We start from the raw sequence: 20,538 nt of genomic DNA, 5'->3' as shown, positions 1-20,538 counted from the left end.
GTGACTGAAATAGATGAGAAAATTTGTTACATTCCAAAGACTAAAATACCATAAGAAATTGGAAGTACGTGCCAATGTGAGCAGGGAGCACAACTCCAAGATAGACAAGAGAGATAAGTTACACAATAACTCAAATAATAGGAGAACCTCCTCCAAATATTTGAATCAATTCATCAATCCATCCAAAGGAAAATTCCTTTGGGTATGGTGAAGAAAGTCAGAGGCATCCAAGCTTGTTTGGTGTTAGTGATTTTGGACTAGTTTAGGTGAAATCGTTGTGGTTGAGGGTTGAGGTGGTTTGGCCTCTGGAAGACCTAGTTGGTTCTATTTTTGTTTAACCCATATGATCCCATATTCATGCTTACAATATGGCATAGGGGTGATTGGCTGAAAGAGATATTTGGTTCATCCCAATATATGGTCGGTTGGTACGTGGAAGTCCCTAACTTTGTTGGCTTAACGCACATGGTATTATGTGTTATTTCTTATTGATATCAATGAGCATTTGTATGGATTATGCTGTTGATTTTATGATTGATTTCTCATGGATTTATTCTGGTTAGATGTTGTTATGAAACCAGCTCAAGAAAAGATAGATCAACGCCTTAGAATTCAGCCTCTTCGAGGGGGCAACCTCCTTTACATTACATAAATGAACAATTCTTTGATGATTCAAATGACAAAACCTCCTTTCTATATATAGGAGTCTAAGGAGTCACAATATAATCCAGCCGACCTAACAATAATAATATAAAGCCACAAAAATAACAATAGAGGGATTCTATGGGGCACAGAAATAACAATATGGGGGTAATAGGGGCACAACAATATAAATAAGGGGTATAACTACAATAGTAATGGGGTAATCACTAGTATTATAGGGACCCAACATGCCCCTCTCCTTCAAAAAAGTGTTGTCCTCAACGCTTGAGTAGTTCTGGATACTTCTGCATAAAATTCTCATCCTCCCATGTGGAATCTTCAGCGGATAAGTTCTTCCACTTGATAAGATACTCTGAAATTGATCGATTTCGTAGCTGTCGAGTTCTTGTTTCTGTGACTGCTTCCGGTTCCAATATAATTTTTCCTTCCTCGTCAAGTTCTGGCAATATTGTTTGAATTGGGAGCTTGTCGCCTATAACCTTCTTTAAACATGAAACATGGAAAACTGGGTGCAATCGAGAAGCTGCAGGAAGCTCCAATTTGTATGCCATAGTACCAATCTTTTGCAACACCTTGTACGGACCATAATACTTTGGTGATAATTTATTATCCTTCTTAGCTTGCTTTAGGGACATTTGCTTATATGGTTGTAGCCGTAGGAATACCCAATCACCTACATCAAAACTTCTTTCACTGCGATGTTGATCTGCCTGTTGTTTCATTCTATTTTGTGCCAACACGAGGTTATCCTTTAAGAGTTGGAGGACTTGTTGTTGATGTTCGATGTGATGTTCCACTGCCTGAACCTTAGAATTTTCTCTTAAATATGATGTGATGGATGGTGGTTGATACCCATAAAGTGCCATAAATGGGGTCATTTTTGTTGCTGTATGGAAGGAAGTGTTATACCACCATTCAGCCAGAGGCAACCATTTGACCCATTGTGTCTGTTTATCAGATACAAAGCAACGAAGATATCCTTCCAAACATTTGTTTACTATCTCAGTTTGCCCATCAGATTGAGGATGATAAGATGAGCTATGAGCTAACTGAGTACCAAGACAAGAAAATAATTCTGTCCAAAAATTTCCAGTGAAAATGGGATCTCTGTCACTTACAATAATCTTTGGGTTTCCATGTAGCTTTTGAACTGTTTCCATAAATGCAGTAGAAACTGTACTGGCTTTAAATGGATGTGATAATGCACAAAAGTGTGCATACTTGGTAAGTCTGTCAACTACCACCATGATGACACTCTTTCCCTCAGACTTGGGTAAACCTGTGATAAAATCCATTGAAACCTCCTCCCAACGTTGGCTTGGAATGGATAAAGGTTGTAATAGACCCGGTGTCTTAATTGTTTCAACTTTATTTTGTTGGCAAACCAAACATTCCGCCACAAACTTTTGAATATCTGATTTAAGGCCATCCCAAAAAAATTCCTTCTTAACCCTGTGGTAAGTTTTTAAAAATCCTGAGTGCCCTCCTAAGGGAGAAGTGTGCAATTCCATAAGAATCTTTTGTTTTAGCTGGGAATTCTTACAGAGGTATAAGCGATCTTTGTACCATAACGAATCATTTTGCCAGCTAAATGTATCAGAAGTACTGGAATCTTGTTGTAGCTTTCGAATAAGTGCCCACACTTCTTCGTCATTCTTCCATTCCTCCCTTGCTTCGTTTATCCAATCTGGTTGGATAATAGAAATGGCACACAACAATGCTTCCACATCCTCATCCTTTCTTGAGAGTGCATCTGCCACCACATTTTGCTTCCCTTTTTTGTAGATGATTTCAAAGTCATAACCCAACATCTTTGTGACCCACTTTTGTTGCTCTTCAGAGGATAATCTTTGTTCTAAAAAGTATTTAAGGCTATCATGATCCGTTTTTACCTTGAAGTGTCTTCCCATTAGGTAGGGTCGCCATTTCTTAAGTGCATGGAGTATTGCCAACATTTCCTTCTCATAAATAGCTTTGCTTAAAAACTTTCCCTTGATTGGACGACTTTCAAAAGCAATGGGTCTTTCATCTTGCATTAGAACAACACCAATTCCATTTCCTGAAGCATCACATTCCACAATAAAGGTTTTTGTGAAGTCCGGTGTAGCTAAGACCGGTGCTTGGCACATTGCCTCTTTAAGATGTTCAAAGGCCTTTGTTGCTTCCGGAGTCCATGAAAATGAATCTTTCTTCAATAATGTTGTTAGAGGTGCTGCTATTCTCCCATAATTCTTAACAAACTTGCGATAATACCCTGTCAACCCAAGAAATCCTCGCAGATGCTTTATGGATGTGGGGATTTTCCATTCCTTAATGGCTTTAATTTTGCTAGGGTCTACCTTAACTCCTTCATGAGATACAATATGACCCAAATATTCCACCTCCTGGACTCCAAAGAAACATTTGGATCTTTTTGCATATAATTGTTTCTCCTCCAATAGTTGTAGCACCCTGTCAACATGTTCAACATGATCCTTCCAAGACTTGCTGTAGATTAGTATATCATCAAAAAATACTAACACAAATTTTCTAAGGAATGGTTTGAAAATTGAATTCATCAAACCTTGAAATGTTGAAGGTGCATTGGTAAGGCCAAAAGGCATGACCAAAAATTCATAATGACCCTCATGAGTTCTAAATGTCGTTTTCGGAATGTCTTCAATCTTCATTCTGATTTGATGATATCCCGAACGAAGATCCAACTTGGTGAAGTAAATTGATCCATGCAATTCATCCAGTAATTCATCAATGACAGGAATGGGAAACTTATCTTTAATAGTGAGCTTGTTGAGCTCCCTATAATCCGGACACATGCGCCATGATCCATCCTTCTTGTGCACCAATACTACTGGAGCTGAGAAAGAACTTTGACTCGGTTGAATTATACCAGCCTCTAGCATTTCTGCAACCATACGTTCAATTTCACTTTTTTGGACATAGGGATATCTGTACGGCCTGATGTTTGGAGGAACACTTCCTGGAATCAGATGAATAGCATGATCATGATCACGCATAGGTGGGAGACCTTTGGGAGTCTCAAATACCTTGGAATGATTGTCCAGGACTTTTTGGAGATCTGGAGAAATAGATGATTCCAATGTGGAAACATCTAGCGAACATAATTGTGCAATTACACCTCTTTGCTCCTTTTTTAGAAGCTTTGTCATGCCATTAGAGCTGATTATCTTTCCTGGTTTCCCTGCAATACCCCTTAATTCAACTTCCTTTCCTTCCGTAGAAAATTTGATGAAAAGTTCTTGAAAATTAAAAGCTATTGTACCCAAGGATTGTAGCCATTGGACTCCTAGTACAACATCAGCACCTCCCATTGGAATGGAAAGCATTGGGCTAGTCAATACATATTCTCCCATGGATAGCTTGATATTATGGCACTTTCCAGAGCAATTTATTGTTCCTCCATTTGCAATCATCACTTGACACTCTGGTGCTGGATATAGGAAGCAATTCAATTCTTTTGCTACCCTACAATGAATAAAATTGTGGGTGCTTCCTGAATCAATCAACACTATTACCTTTTTCTTCTTGATTTGTCCTTCTATCTTGATGGTTTGAGGAGTGGTAATTCCCGCCAATGCATTACAAGATATGGTCGGATTTATTTGTTCTTCATCTAGGCTTTGTTCCTGGAATATATCCTCTTCTTTTGACCTTTCTTGCTCCTTTTCTTCTTCCTCTTCACAATCTATGTAGAATAATTTCTTCTCAGCACACTTATGACCTTTTGTGTATTTGCTATCACAATTGTAACAAAGCCCTTTTGCTCTTTTTTCTTCCAATTGTTGTGGTGTCAACCTTGTAGGTTGTGGAAGACTAGGGGCAACAACACTTCCGTCTTTATAGTTGTGAGTGGTATGCTTCCTAGTTGCCATAATTTTGCTTTCCATTTTTCTTGCTAACCTGAATGCCTTCTCTAATGAATCAGGTTCCCAAAGGCGAACATCATGTTGGATATTATCCTTTAAAGACCCTATGAACACATCAATCCTATGCTCCTCTGGAATATCTTTTACCCTTATGTTCAATTTTTGGAACTCCTCAATGTGCTCCATTATTGAACCCTTTTGTTTGAGACTTATCAATTGGCTAAAAAAAGTGTTGCTTTTTGTATCCTCATAATGTGCTATCAATTCTTCCGTAAAAATTGCCCAAGTGATAAATTGTTTACGAGAACAAAGCCATTGATACCATACAAACTGATTTGGTTCCAAATATACAGTTGCCATACGTACCTTTTGTGTGTTTTGCACATTATTGAGATCGAAGAATTGCTCCATCTGTAATATCCATGTGGCGGGATCCTTGCCATCAAACTTCCTCATATCGATTTTTGGAATATGGTGATTCTTCGATCCAACATTAGCGTCTATGGAATCATGATTAACATTTCTTTTGTTCTCATCATGAGTTTCCTTTACTACCTTTTCACCATTAGTAAGTATTTCTTGTAGAAAATTTGTCAAATCTGTCTTCAAATCTGCCATGCCTATCTTCAAATTTGTGTTCAAATCTATCTTCAAATTGTCCATCTTAGCTTCCATTCCATTCATCTTAGCTTCCACGCCATTTATCTTAGCATCTGTTAACTTTTGTGAGCGTGACATTTGTTGCACTTGTTCTTGTAATTTTGATATATCATGTAGCATTTCTTCCTCTTCTTCATGAGTCATGCTAGAGCTTTCAGGTTCCTTACTAGGTGTTTGCATTTTCTTTCCTCGGGGCATCAGTTACCGATAATAATGCTCTACTATGCCCTTTGAATTCCTTCAAAATAAATTTTCAAACCAAGCTTAAGCAAAAATTTAAAAAAATCTACACACCTTTTTTCACTTTGTAGGAGCTCGATATTGCCTCTGATGTATCTCTGTACTTTCCAATCATCTAGTTCTGAATTTGTGACCTGTAGTAGCTCTCTGTGTCCTCTTTCCAATGCCACCAGTCTGATCCAAATTGGATTCTCCAAGAAAGAGTTATGCACGATCTCCCAAGATGACCTGATTATAGACTTTCAGTAGAGCGAAGTTGTATGAAGTGCCACGTGTACAATTTTCGATATTTGGTTCTGAAAAAGATATACAAGAAACTACAGTCCGTCCTCTTTCTGTACCTTCTTACGAAATTTCAATCTGATTCCCAGAGAGAAAGTTATGACAATTTTCCCCAGGTCACCTGTTTTGAATGTAATTCAGGAGTCTGCAAAAAGACCAACTTCCTCAGATCATATCTCCAAAAATATCACGCAAAAAGCTCTGAAATTCGGACCCAAGGTTCAGCGCGATTTCTTCTCAAATGGGTTTTTTTTTAGACTTCTGAAACGTCACAGAAAAAAAAGTTATAGCGAAAATTCCACGATGACCTGTTTGGAGCAGCAAAACCCTAGAATCCAAAGCTCTGATACCAAATGTTATGAAACCAGCTCAAGAAAAGATAGAAAAGATAGATCAACGCCTTAGAATTCAGCCTCTTCGAGGGGGCAACCTCCTTTACATTACATAAATGAACAATTCTTTGATGATTCAAATGACAAAACCTCCTTTCTATATATAGGAGTCTAAGGAGTCACAATATAATCCAGCCGACCTAACAATAATAATATAAAGCCACAAAAATAACAATAGAGGGATTCTATGGGGCACAGAAATAAAAATATGGGGGGTAAGAGGGGCACAATAATATAAATAAGGGGTATAACTATAATAGTAATGGGGTAATCACTAGTATTATAGGGACCCAACAGATGTTGGTTATAGGCATGGTATAATCTTGGTTATAACGTGCTCTTGCTATGGATCCTTCTCCTAGCTTGATAAATTATTGAATGTATATGTGAGTGAATGGGCTAACAAGTGTTGTTGCAGCTAGTTTGAGAGGGAATTGAGCCTTCTTGATGATTCTCTTATGAAGTTAAGTAGACAGTTCTTGAAGCCTCAGATTTATGCTGCTCCAACATGGGGGATAACCAATCGGTTCGAACCTTGAAAGCAACTCCTTTTCTGTTTGGTGTGGTGGCTCCGACTGGGGATGATGGGACCAGTTTCCCAGTGTGGGTTTGAAAATGATGATGGGTGGTTTTCAAGCGATTGAAATAAGAATAATGATAACTAAATTACCTATTCTAACATGCAAATCTCTGATTAACTTAATCTAATATAAACTCGGGGTGTTTTGTGTGATATGCGATCTAAAATAATATCTGTTTGGTATGTGGTAATAAAGATCATTTATGTGTTAAACATATATGATAACATGTAAAGATAATTTCTTTGACTAAATAGTTATTCAAAGAAATGTGTAAATTATATTGCATCTATTTAATGATCATATATGAAAATAAACGCTTTCAGCTAAGTATTATACAATAGTGCAATTAACACATAACAGAAAGAACATATTCCATATATAATTCATGAAACGAAATGTTATCACTAATTTAATAAAACAAAACTGATCATACAAGATAAAAGTACCATATGTGTGAGGTTATGCTCATTTGACTAGTGACATAGATCAGCTCTTTTCTTCAACCAAATTATTCTCCAAGCATACAGAAGTGCATCAACAAAGGAAAGTAGTTTGATATTCAAAAGTAATGACCATGTTCCATAATTTCATCAAGGCATCTAAAAACTTACAAAAGTGCATTCTTTGCAAATGCTTTTTTGATAAAATATTGGACCCTCCTCTAAATGCATGAAAAGGGTATAAATACTATCTAACTAAAGTTTAAAAATAGATTATACAAAATATCTTAGGAGGTTTCAAACAACCTTCCTCTTAACTAGTAACTAACTCTAAAAATAAAATCGATTTGATGACTCGAGGCTATGAAAATGTCTTGCTGTCTGCCAACTTTTCCTTGAGGTCACATATGTCAAACATTGGTTTTACTTGAGGAGGTGCTCCGAATTGCGTTCTGACTTGTCCTGCAAAGATGGCATCTGTAACAGGTGGCAACATTCTTTGTGTTGAATTGATTGAAAAATTCAGTGTCATAATTTGGTTGTGAGTTTTGAGAAGAAATTGCCAATATGCCTCTCAGTCAGTCTTTGATAATTTTGTGATTGCTTCTCTTTGGATTTTCATCTTTGCTTCCCAGTTTTTATCCAAGTCTTTCAAATATGGCAATGAATTTGGATTTTCTTCTTTTATCAAGTTGGTGGTGTGAAAAGTATGGTTGACTGCCTTTATTATATTCTTTGCCACTCATGTTGCTCTTGCTACTGTCAATTCTGCCTGCTTGATACGCACATCCCAATTTGTGAATAATATGGCTTTATGTGTCTCTTCAATCTCTTGCATATTAGCACTTCTTACTTCTTCAGTTTCTTGCCATTCAATATAGTCAGAGATCTTAGTATTTAAGTCATTAAACTCAATTCTCTGATCAATTACCTTATCTGTTAATTGATCACTGGTATTCAAATAAGGGGTGATATGGGACATTTTCTGGCAAAATAGATCTCGTTGTTTTGACAAAATGGAGTTTAGCTCCAATGCCTTTTGATGAACTCATCAATAGTGGGGACATCTTTACATTTTGCCATAGCCTCTTGCAATTCTTGGATTTGCATATTCTTTGCTGAGATATCTACTTCGTGGCTTATCCTAAGTACTTAAATACTTTGTTGCAATTGGACTATTTGTTATGTGGCTTGCTTGTTCACATTTGTTTTCTCGATTTCCAAGTGTTGCTCAAGTTGTGCTACCCTTTCTTCTCTTTCCCTTAACAAAATAGATACTTCAGTGGCCTTATCAATGGTGGCAGTAGCATATGCCCTTGCAAATTGTGACAGCCTGATTAAATTTTCAGTTGGATTTCAAGGAATATCCTTCCAAACTATATCCATTGGTTCATTCCCTGGTGGCATTTAGGTGTTTCCACTCTCCTTTTCTTCCTCTGTCTTCTTACTACATCCTTATGCAGTGGGCTGTAGAATACATCTAAAGGAAGTATTTATGTAACCATTAGGATAATCTTAGAAGTCAGAAATGTAGGTATGATTTCTGCATTCTGTGAATTTGTCTCTTGCTCGTTCATTGGCTCAAACTCTGAAACTTTCCGAGTTTTCTGTGGAGTATGATATCGTGTAGTTTCTTGGACATCTGTTGCTTGGGCAGTATTTTGGAGTTTTTTATTAAACTGGTCCCATTCCTGCTTCATATCGTTGCTTTCGCCTTTGGGACCGGTAGGCCTATTTTGACCTGTTTCTCAGCGGGCCTTTTGCTAGATTCTACCATAGCCTTTGTTTCCTGTGTCTTCCTTGTGGTTTGGGTTGCATTCACCTGAGATTTTGTGTGAGAATTTGGTCCCTCATTGTTAATGGTCACACTAGGCGTAGGTTTGTCATCATTTCTTAACAATTATGGTGGGATTGTTTCAAGCCTCTAATTTCTAAATTCCTGAAACCTTTCGAAGTCATCAGGATTCAAATTCACCTTTGCCCAGTTGAATGCTTGTTCAAATGACTCAGTTGATTGTAATAAATCTTCAAATTCATGAGCTTCATGGATAAAGGGTTTGACCTTTAGTGTCGTAGTAACATTTTGTGCTACTTTCTCTGGGTCAAATTGCCTCTTTGGCAAAGTAACCAGCCCGAGGTTCTCTATGTTCGATAATTCTTTGTTTGCATGGTTGAAGTTTGCCAATGAAAAAGAACCACATCGGATGGGAAAGGGTGGCCATAGTGATTTTTTGCTATCTTTCAAAGTCTTGGTTAAGCCTTTTCCAACAGTTTGGTGAGCTATTTCTCTGGCTAACAGCTTGTCGGAGACATACAAAGGAAGTACATGTGGTTTTGTTGTACTGTCGTAAACTTTGATATATGTGAACCATTGCTCAGCAAAGTACTTTCCTACTACAAGAAGGTCTGTAGCAGCTTCCTTAGAAAATCTCGGGGCCTTTTTATCAAAAATCATTTGATGTAATGGTAGAATAACACCATGGCATATCTTGTAAAAATGGGGTATAAAATGGGATTCCCACATTTGTTTGTGACTGATATGGATGGGGTACGGGTCTTGCAAGGTCCATTTCCAACCCATAATTGGAAACTTATTACAGAAACAGATAGAATCCATGATATAAGCACTCATATAAAATGGAGGAAGGTTTTTTGTGGAGGTGGATCTCTTTTGATGATATTTAGAAATAACCATAGCCAAGTTGTCGGATAGGATAGTAGCCTAATTCATTATATGAGAATTGATACATGAATCGATTAAAGGGACCCATTCCATAGACAACTTGGTATTATTAGGCATTCCATACAACCTACATAATATAGAGGCTACATAGTTATGGGGATTTGCTAAAGAAGCTATGGGGTCCATACTTGTCTTATCATATTTGAATTTTTTTTCTAGGACTCTCCACCCCTAAATCATCTTAAAGGGTTCTTCATTATGTTTCACAAACTTGGCCAGGAATGGTCTATCATATATATCTTGAGGGTCGGGAAGATGATACATTTGTTTCAAATATTCGGCTTTAAATGATCCCATCAGCTCCATCTTTGAATTCTTGAATTGTCTGTCTTCAATATTGACATTCTCCACCACCCATCTAACCATATCCGTGTATGGTAGTATCTTGGCTCTTGCTCCTATTCTGTGAAGAAAAGAGCAAGCAACGTCTCTGAATTGAACTCCTGAGGGTTGTATTGAATCTGTTGTTGCCTTGGTAACAATAACTTTAGGCCGCTCATCTTCAAGTCTATTATAGATAACTTCCCACGCCGTTGCTCCTCCATCAGCACTGCAAACTGTATCAGCAAATATGGGCGACATCTCTGTAACCTCAGATTCTGAAACACTCTATTGCTTTTGTTTTTGCATTACTTTCCGTAAGGACATCTCTTTTGAAGCTTCCCTGAAATGAAAGAGAGATATATCAGTGTAAACAGTAGAGGGCAATTAAGGCTGAAGAGCTCTTTGAAATGACTTGAATCATGGGAATATTTGAACGCAATCTCTATATTAACTAGCCATGACTTGAAAACATTAACTTCTCTCCTCGAGCTACTAAACAATAATTTCTCTGTCAACCCACTTGATATTTCATTAAAACTCAATAACTTCCCACACTTTACGCCTAATTTTCCGCATCGCAACTTTCAAACGTTGCAACATAGTGTTGTTCGTAGATAATGTGAAATGCGATTGCGAAACATCGCAATATCGCATTTTGCAATTTTTAAGGGATAACACAATGGCATGCTTTATTAAATTGTGACTTGCGAAGTGAGATCACATATTCTTAGAGTGTCACAATCAGAAAATCGCAGTGGAGGCTTTATCACATATCGCATTTTGGGATTTTCTTTAGGATGTTTATAATTGTCATATGGAAAACTACAAGATACAATTTGCAATGATAAAGGTTTAAGTATGGGTTGCATTCTAAAGGTTTAAGGAAAATTTTAGAGTTAGCGCTTATTTTCAAAAGCTAAAAATTTAAAAGGGTCCCCATTTATATGTCAAATACTAACTATTCATCCCTATAAATGGGGGGGTTGTTACATAGTACAACAATTGGCAATTCACTTGGGAGAACCAGCTATCTCTGATTGGTCTTTTGAGATCTCTAAAACTTTGAAAATTAGAAGAGTTGTAGGAATAATAATTACATGAGTTACAAACCAAACAACATTTCTCTGAAATCATAATCACTCACTTAATTTAATTATTCAACTACTTTACTCTTGTAATGATAAAAATACAAATGTTTGCATCAGTCTATACTAAGATTTAAAGAGATATAGTAGGTGTCTTCTACAGATTAGTTTTTATTGTTTACTCATTTATCATAGATAGAGCCTCTGCTACCAGCAGGCGTTCATAGCCTCAACAGGGTTATCTTTTAACCAACAATGATTCATTGTCCCATCCGAAGCAATTTTCAGAATTCAAAATGATATTCATTTGCTTTCTTTCTCATTTGGATCTTGTTTTTTCCTTTCATGTAATTTTTCTTTTTAAGTTTCTTAAAAGACATTGTCTAGGCTTGGTAACCCAATAATGACAATGCCATTCACTGGTTGTAACTAAACTGAACAAGCTGGCTCTTGATGAGACCCCTTGTCCTTTGATTGATTAGATCATTGGCTATTACCTTGTTTTGATATGCAGTATTGGTAATATCAGTTTAATTATTCCCCTATGATCATGGTAAACAAGCTCGTAATGAGACTTATTATCTTCTAAGTTTTGCGTATTTTTCATTACACTCTGAAAAAAAAATAAAAAAAAAATAATAAAATAAAATAATAAAATAAAAATAAAATAAAAAATAATAATAAATAAATAATAAATAAATAAATAAAAATTAAAAAATTAAATATATATATATATATATATAAATAAATAAATAAATAAAATAAAATAAAAATAAATTATCAGATGCCCTTTTTAAGAGTTTTGGATGATAATAATAGAGTTTCGAACAGCTCATCTATAGAAAGTCCTTACTAAGTTAAAGATTTGTTTCTTGACTGATAACAAAACATCTATACTTTATAAAGATAAAAGCTTCTTCATAGAATAAGTGTTTTTAGCAAGGTCAAGTTTTTTTGAAGGAATAGGGTTCATTTTGATACTCAAATGCTCTAATTATTTCTTTAACTTTTCCTATTTATAGAAATGAAAAATCGAAATATTCTCAGAGTCTTTATTTTGAGACACCAAAAGTAAATACTATTTAACTTTTATTTTCCTAAGAATCTTAAAGACAATATGATACAAAATTAGAAGAGGTTTTTTTTAGGAAAAGTATTTTTTCAAAATTTTCCCATTAATAGGCAAAGAATCTATTCTACTTGACAAGTCTTGTAAAAGAAATGTTGATGGACCAATTTTCTCAATGATTTGTAATGGTCCAAGCCACAATCTTTGGAATTTGGTGTGTTTGCCCTTTTTCTCATGTGCTTTGTCCCATTTCAAAATTAGATCACCTACTTCAAAGGTTTTATGACTGGCAGAAGTTGTATCAAAAGAGGCTTTGACTAACTGTTGATGATGGGAATGGGTAGCTTTAGCCTTTTCACTTCTTCTTCAAGCTTAAGGATCTAAAATTGTCTTGCTTGAAGAGAAGAGGAAGGATTTTCATTAATAAATTGCACTAGGGCGAGAGATGGGATTGCTATGTTTGTGGGGAGAATTGCTTCTTTTCCATAAACTAAAGCAAAAGGAGAAGAACTGATTGAGGCCTTCTGTGTTATTCTATCTGCCCAAAGAGAAAATGTCAATGCTTTGTGCCAATTCCTATGATTTTGGTCTATAGTCCGCTTGATGATTTTGATAAGGTTTTTGTTTGTTGATTCAGCTAATCCATTACCTTGTGGATAATAGTTGGCTGAATACTTCAATTTGAAACCTCTTTTTAAGGCAAATTCTACCATAGTATTTCCAGAAAAATAAGATGCATTATCAAACATTAAAGTTGTAGGTAAGCCAAACCTAGTGATTATGTACTGATCAATAAAGTTTGTAATACTTTCTATGTTAGCTACCTTTAGTGGGATAGCTTCTACCCATTTCGTGAAATAATCAGTAGCTGTAAGGATGTACTTGTGTTGCTTGGAAGAGTTAGGAACAATCTCACCAATTATATCTAATCCCCATTGTTCAAATGGTTGTTGGATATTCACTGGTTGTAAAGGGAATGCTGGTTTCTTTTCTCTTCCAGCTGCAGTTTGACAAGTTTTTCATTTTCTTGCATAGTCATGTGCATCCTTGAATAGTGTTGGCCAATAATAACCTGCATGTAGGATTTTGTGAGTTGTGGTGTTTCCTCCGAAATGACCTCCAGCTGGTCCATCATGTAACTCCTACATAACCTTTTCAGCTTCAGGTTTTTCTAGGCATCTTAATAATACTGAATCATAATTTTTTCTAAATAATACATCATCAATTAATTCATACTGATTTGATTTCAACCTTAAAGCACGCTTTGTTTTGTAATTGAGATGCATAGGAGCATATCCATTCTTTAAATAAAACTTCAAATAAGCATACTGTGATTATGCATCGTTGAGTCTTACCTCTGATATTTGCACTTCATTACCTTGGTCTTATTCTGTTGATAAATGGGAAGCTCCAGTTAGCATTCTGCAAAAACCTTGGCCCCTAACAATTTTAGCTGGTCGGATTTCTACATCGTACTCTTGAAGTGCAGTGACCCAATTTGCTCTTTTCTCCCCCACTTCTCTTTGAATCAATAATTTCCTTACTGCAGGGTACGATACTACTATTTTTGTATGCGCTTTGAGGAGAAAAGGTATGAAATGTTTCAAGGTTTTAAAGACAATAAAGGCTTATTTCTCAACAGCTGAGTAGTTTAGCTCGGCACCCTATAAATTGGAACTGAAAAAAGAGATAGGTGCCTCAATGTTTTGATCATTTAGCTGTGTTAAAACTGCTGCATATGATGTATAAGATGAAAATGTGTACAATAAAAAAGGTTTGAGAAAGTCTAGAGTTGTTAAAGAATGAGCATTGATAATGGCTTTTTTGATTAACTCAAATGACTCTCTTTCATTTTGAACCCATTTGAAGACTGCATTCTTTCTTATCATTCACTGAAGGGGTAAAACAATCTGTGAAAAATCGGGAACAAATCTTTTTACAAAATGAATCTGGCCTAGGAATGATTACATGGTCTTTTTGTTATGTGGGAGAGGAATCTTTTCAATTTCTTGGATTCTATCAGGATCAATATAAATTCCTTTCTTGGACACTATGAATTTGAGAAGTTTGCCTTCTGCTAACGCAAAGTATGATTTTTTGGGATTTAGAGAAATGTCATATTTCTTGCATCTTTCAAAAATATGCTTTAGGTCATTCAAATGATTGTTTCTGTTCCTAGAGTAGACTATAATGTCATCTAGGTAAATAACAACTGATTTATTAATCAGACCTTTAAAAGCAATATCCATGGTGTAGAAATTATGACTGTAGATTAACCTGATTATGCAATATAACTAAAGCAAAATACTTAATCTACTTCTACAATCAAACTTGCGGAAGCTTAATAGATTTGAGCAAGATCGATTAGAACATATATAACCAGAAGCAAAATCAATGCACATGAAACACAGAAGAATACTTAGGGGAAAGCCTCAACTAAAAACCCCACTATCTGTATTATCATACAAGGTGGAAATACATCAAGATTACACAAAGCCTTAGCTCTCACAGCTAGCCAACTCTCAGTACAATCCTCCTGGATGCTCATAAGAAAACAAGGCTTCTCACAAACCTTCTCCTCTACCCTCCAAGCCTCCTATTTCCTTGCACTGTTTTCCCTGGGTGTTCCTGCTATAACCTTGTGTGACACTGGTCTCACACACTGCTGCAACACACAGTAAAACTGCGCAATCCTCAAGGAACCTTATTCCTTCTGCATGGATGAGTTTCCTTTATAGGAAAACTCATGAAATTGATAGTACAATGTCCCTGTCTTTAATCTCAACTGGGTCTTTCTCTGAATAGACATGCATGAGTTATTTATGAGAGAATATTCAGTTATCTAGAGTACACTAGTTTGATGCATGCATGCATTAACTGAATGAACTCACAATTAGTTCCTCTAACTGTTTGGAACTAATTTAACTAGACATAACTTAGTTCACTAAGCTAACTAATTACAACTCAAATACAACTCATCCTTATCTCTTTAATGAGGGGATAATCTCCTTAATTTAAGGGATAATTGTTGCATGACTTCACAAAGACTTCATGTTTGAATTTCTCCAACTAATTAACTTGGGATGAATTAATAATTATTTTTCAAACAGCTGGTGAGACTAAATTCAAATTTTAATTCTCAATTTTAATTCAAGGACAAATTAAAATTGGAATATCCTGAAATGTTATCTATGGCAATGCTATTTTTAGCATTTCTTGTTGCTATTTTCAACACTTCCTCTCAACAAGAAAGGAATTAAACTCGATCCCGATCCTGAACCTTTGGAATGTTCTGCATACAACACTTCTCCCTAGTGTTGTTGCTCAAGAAACTCCAGAAACAAAAAAATATCCAACCTAAATCAGAATGATGCCTCTGTCATCAAAGTCTCTGACTGCTATTGCCTCTGTCGACTAAAAACTCTGCACCTTTGTGCTCTTCAGTATCTGACTGCTCTAGCCTCTGCCACTTTGATCTCTGACTGCATCAATCACATTGAATCCTCCTGTTGCATTCGTGCTGCTGCTGGTCCTGTCTCCCAACACTACATCTGCACTGCACCTCCTCTCATCATGTTGCATCGTGCTACCCACTACTGCACTGCAACTCAATTACTGAGAAGTAACTGATCTCCCAACTGACATCCCTGTTGGGCTAGAAACACCCTCTGATGCTGAAGCTCCCTCCGTTGCTCCATCCACATCTGTCTCTACCCACTCATCCAGTCCTGCTACTCCTTGTTGGGGCTCCCGTAGCAAGGTCTAATCAAAGAAGTTGGGTACCTCAAGGATCCTGCCCCTATTTTAGCCTTCTTGGGACTATTACTTCACATCGCCCCACCTCACACCTGGAGGTATGGTTGCATGTGATCCCTCTACTAACTTCTTCAATTATGGCTCCTCCACAATTATCTGAGACTTCTTCTGGCGCTGCATGTTGAGAGGTAATTTACTCCTCCTCTCAACCACCAAGTCTCTAACAATTGCCTTGCTCCTCAAGGCTTTGCATGCATCTTGAACCTCAAGAGCATATAGGTTCTGTACCCGTGAGCTGATCTGTTTCACCTGTCCCGTGGTGATGTGTCTAAGGAAAACCTTTCCCTTACTGAAGACAACATGGTAGCCTTTGTCCTCCAACATCTCAATCGATACCAAGTTCTTCTTCAGTCCAGTCACATACTTCACATCTGTCAAGGTGATAGAAGCTCCATGCTCCCTTTGAAAAGCAACCATGCCCACTCCTGAAACACTATACCTTTCATCGTCACCCATCTCTATGAGTATATTGAGGTCTTTCTCCTCCAAGGTACTGAATAAACTTTTATCGCTGGTCATGTGGAATGGGACTCCACTGTCAAGAAACCAACCACAACCCATCATCAAAGACACCATGCATGCAATGAGGGTGAAATCAAATTTGAATTGAGAGGCTAATGCCTCACCTTCATATCCTTCCGAGGATCCCTTCTTGGACTTCTTCGGTGGGCAATTAGTCGCATAATGACCCATCTCGCGACAATTAAATCATCTCACTTTAGATTTGTCACCCTTCTTCTCTCCATGAGAAGAATTCGATTTGGGATGAGAATCCTTCTCCTTCCCTTTCCTTGCCTTACTCACTAAGGCCAGATTTTCTTCATCCTCCTTGGATGAAGAACCATCTCGTGTGTTCCTCCTGATCTCCTCCTACATGAGATCCGACCATAGCCGTTCCCAATCCAGCAATTTCTCTCTTCCATTCACTGAGTCCTGGTAGCTATGCTAGCTCTTAGGAAGACCGAGGAGAACAAGACTCACCATGTCATCGTTGTCGTTATTCCTACACTTCCAAGATCATCTCTACAGGTGGTGAGCTTGTTTAGATATGTGGAAATAGTATCGTCATTCTCCATCTTGATTCTTCGAAGCTTATCCTTGAGCACCAATTTCCTCTGGTCGCTACTATTATGGTAGAGGTCCTTCAATGTCTTCCACATTGAAAATAGAGTCTCCTTCCCATGGAGACTCAAGACAATATGGTCTCGAACTCCCTCAAGGATGATCCGTCTTGCCCTCGCCACACACTTCTTCCATTCAGCCAACTCTTGTGCATTAGTTGAACCTGGCTTTGGGATTTCTTGATCAATGAAATCCTTCAAGTTGTTGTCTTCTAATACAGCCTCCATGCGATCTTTCCATGCTATGTAATTTGAGCTGCCATCCAAGGCATACTCGAGTCTCAAGCCATAGAACACCATTGACCGACCTGAAGTATGAGATGAATTTGATTTGTACCTGCAATCCTGAACTTCAAACCTCGAATTCTCTTCTCCGTATACTGTTCACAACTCCAATAAACTCAGCTCCGATACCATGTAGAAATTCTGATTGTAGATTAACCTGATTATGCAACATAACTAAAGCAAAATACTTAATCTACTTCTACAATCAAACTTGCGGAAGCTTAATAGATTTGAGCAAGATCAAGCAAAACATATATAACTAGAAGCATAATCAATGCACATGAAACACAGAAGAATACTCAAGGGAAAGCCTCAGCTAAAAACCCCACTATTTGTATTATCATACAAGGTGGAAATACATCAAGATTACACAAAGCCTTAGCTATCATAGCTAGCCAATTCTTAGTACAATCCTCCTGGATGCTCACAGGCAAACAAGGCTTCTGACAAACCTTCTCCTCTGCCCTCCAAGCCTCCTATTTCCTTGCACTATTTTCCATGGGTGTTCATGTTGTAACCTTGTGTGACACTAGTCTCACGCACTGCTCCAACACACTGTAAAACTGCACAATCCTCAATGAACCTTATTCCTTCTGCATGGATAAGTTTCCTTTATAGGAAAACTCATGCAACTAATAATACAATATCCCTGTCTTTAATCTCAACTAGGTCTTTCTTTGAATAGACATGCATGAGTTATTTATGAGAGAATCTTCAATTATCTGGAGTACACCAGTTTTATGCATGAATGCATTAACTGACTGAACTCACAATTAGCTCCTCAAACTGTTTGGAACTAATTTAACTGGAAATAACTCAGTTAACTGAGCTAACTAATTACAACTCAAATACAACTCATCCTTATCTCCTTAATTAGGGGATAATCTCCTTAATTTAAGGGATAACCATTGCATGACTTCACAAAGACTTCATGTCTGAATTTCTCCAACTAATTAACTCAGGATGAATTAATAATTATTTTTCAAACAGTTGGTGAGACTAAATTCAAATTTTAATTCTCAATTTTAATTCAAGGACAAATTAAAATTGGAATATCCTGAAATGTTATCTACAGTAATGCTATTTTTAGCATTTCTTGTTGCTATTTTCAACACATGGCACGTTGAAATGTAGAACTTGCATTGATAAGTCCAAAAGGCATATTTTGATAAGCATATGTTCCCCACTTGGTCTTGAATGTTGTCTTTAGTCTGTCATCTAGATGTATAATAATCTGATTATATCCTGAAAATCCATCTAGAAAAGACATTAACTTAGATCTTGCAACTGATTGAAATATTTGCTCCATGGTAGGCAAAGGAAAGTTATGCTTTTGAAAATCTCTATTTAAGTTCTTAAAATCAATACAAATCCTAATATCTCCATTCTTTTTCCTGATAGGAACCATATTTAATACCCACTTTGAGTGTCTAACGGGAAAGCTTATCTATGCTTTCAGAAGTTTGTTTAATTCAGATTTGATTTGGTTTTCAAGGTTTGGATGAATCTTTCTAAGTTTTTGTTGAACTGGTTTCTCATTAGAGGTCATCGGTATAGTGTTACAGAGGTATCATAGGTCTTGAGATCTAAAATCCCAGGCAAAGGCACCTTTATATCTTTTCAACAATTTGATGAATGATATCCTTTATTCGGATGATAAACCAAGATCTAGGTTGATGTTTTGAGGTTTTTCAGATGTGCCTAGGTTTACCACTTCAAATCTCAAAGTAGAACTCTGAGTCTTGGAGTTGGTAATCTTTTTAAATTTGTCTTTCAAATCATAGAGATCTTCCATTTTGACTATAGACTTTGGAATTGGATTTTGATCTTGTTTATGGTTGATTTGCAAGTCATGTTCGTGTTCATCTATGATTTGTTCCTCATAAGATCCTTCTGATGTAAGGAAATCAATTATATCAACATCATTATTAAACACTCTCCAATTTGTTACATTATTAGGGATGGATGGTCTAAAAATTAACTCTATAGAAAATCTATCTGGACTAAATTCCTTTGAAGGTATAAGCTTAGATGCTACATTGGCAAGTAAATCAGCACTTGCATTTTGTAATCTAGGGACTGAAGAAATGTTAAAAGCAGTGAAGTGAGAAGTAAGATTCTGGGCTAGGGATTGATAATGTTTGAGATGCCCAGACACACAATGGATTGTGTTTCTTACCTGTTTAATAACTATTTCAGAGTCTCCATATACTTGCAAATACTTGACATCAAGGCCAATGGCTTTGTATAGCCCTTGAATTAATGCTTCATATTCTCAAGTATTAATAGTGCATTGAAATTCAAGCTTGTAGGCTAACATGGTTTTCTCTCCTTACAGGTTGATTAAGATAAATCCAGCATGTGCACCATATTCAGACTTAGAACCATCAAAATAAAGGGTCCAGAATAATGAATTATCTACAAGTTTATCAACTACATCTATACACGTGGAAGCATCTATTTGTGAAAAAATTCTACCTGATATACTATAGCATTATCCAGAAAGGGAGATATTTGTGCATTAAAGGATCCCAAGAATGACTCAGCTGAGTAGTTTCCAATGATATTATTGGTGAAGGCTACTGGCTCATTGCTCCCCTCGAGATCAGTGACTGTGTATTTCATGAATTTCTCACAGTCTACTATGATTTGGTTAGGTTTACCATTGTATGGCAACCACATATGAGACCAATCAGTTGCAAAGTATTCGTGTAAATTTTCAGACCAATCTCTACTTCAAATTAAACCATAGAATTCAAGGATATCATCCACTAGAATATCGATTACCTGTGAAACTTTTGGGTTGGAGGAAAGCCTGATTGAAACTAATATCATTTCTTCGAGTACTTCTACTTTTGTCTTGTCTAGTTGAACTATGTGTACAACAGATTTTTGAGGTGTGATATTTAATTTAGTGCATGTCGTTCTTGGCATGATTTTTGAAGAGGCTCCT

Source organism: Pinus tabuliformis, chromosome 7 (genome assembly GCF_031772625.1).
Source record: "Pinus tabuliformis cultivar Carrire ecotype Pingquan chromosome 7, CPIR1, whole genome shotgun sequence".
Classification (NCBI taxonomy): domain Eukaryota; kingdom Viridiplantae; phylum Streptophyta; class Pinopsida; order Pinales; family Pinaceae; genus Pinus; species Pinus tabuliformis.
The sequence above is the reverse complement of the archived record's forward strand: the minus strand, read 5'-3'. Positions refer to the sequence as shown.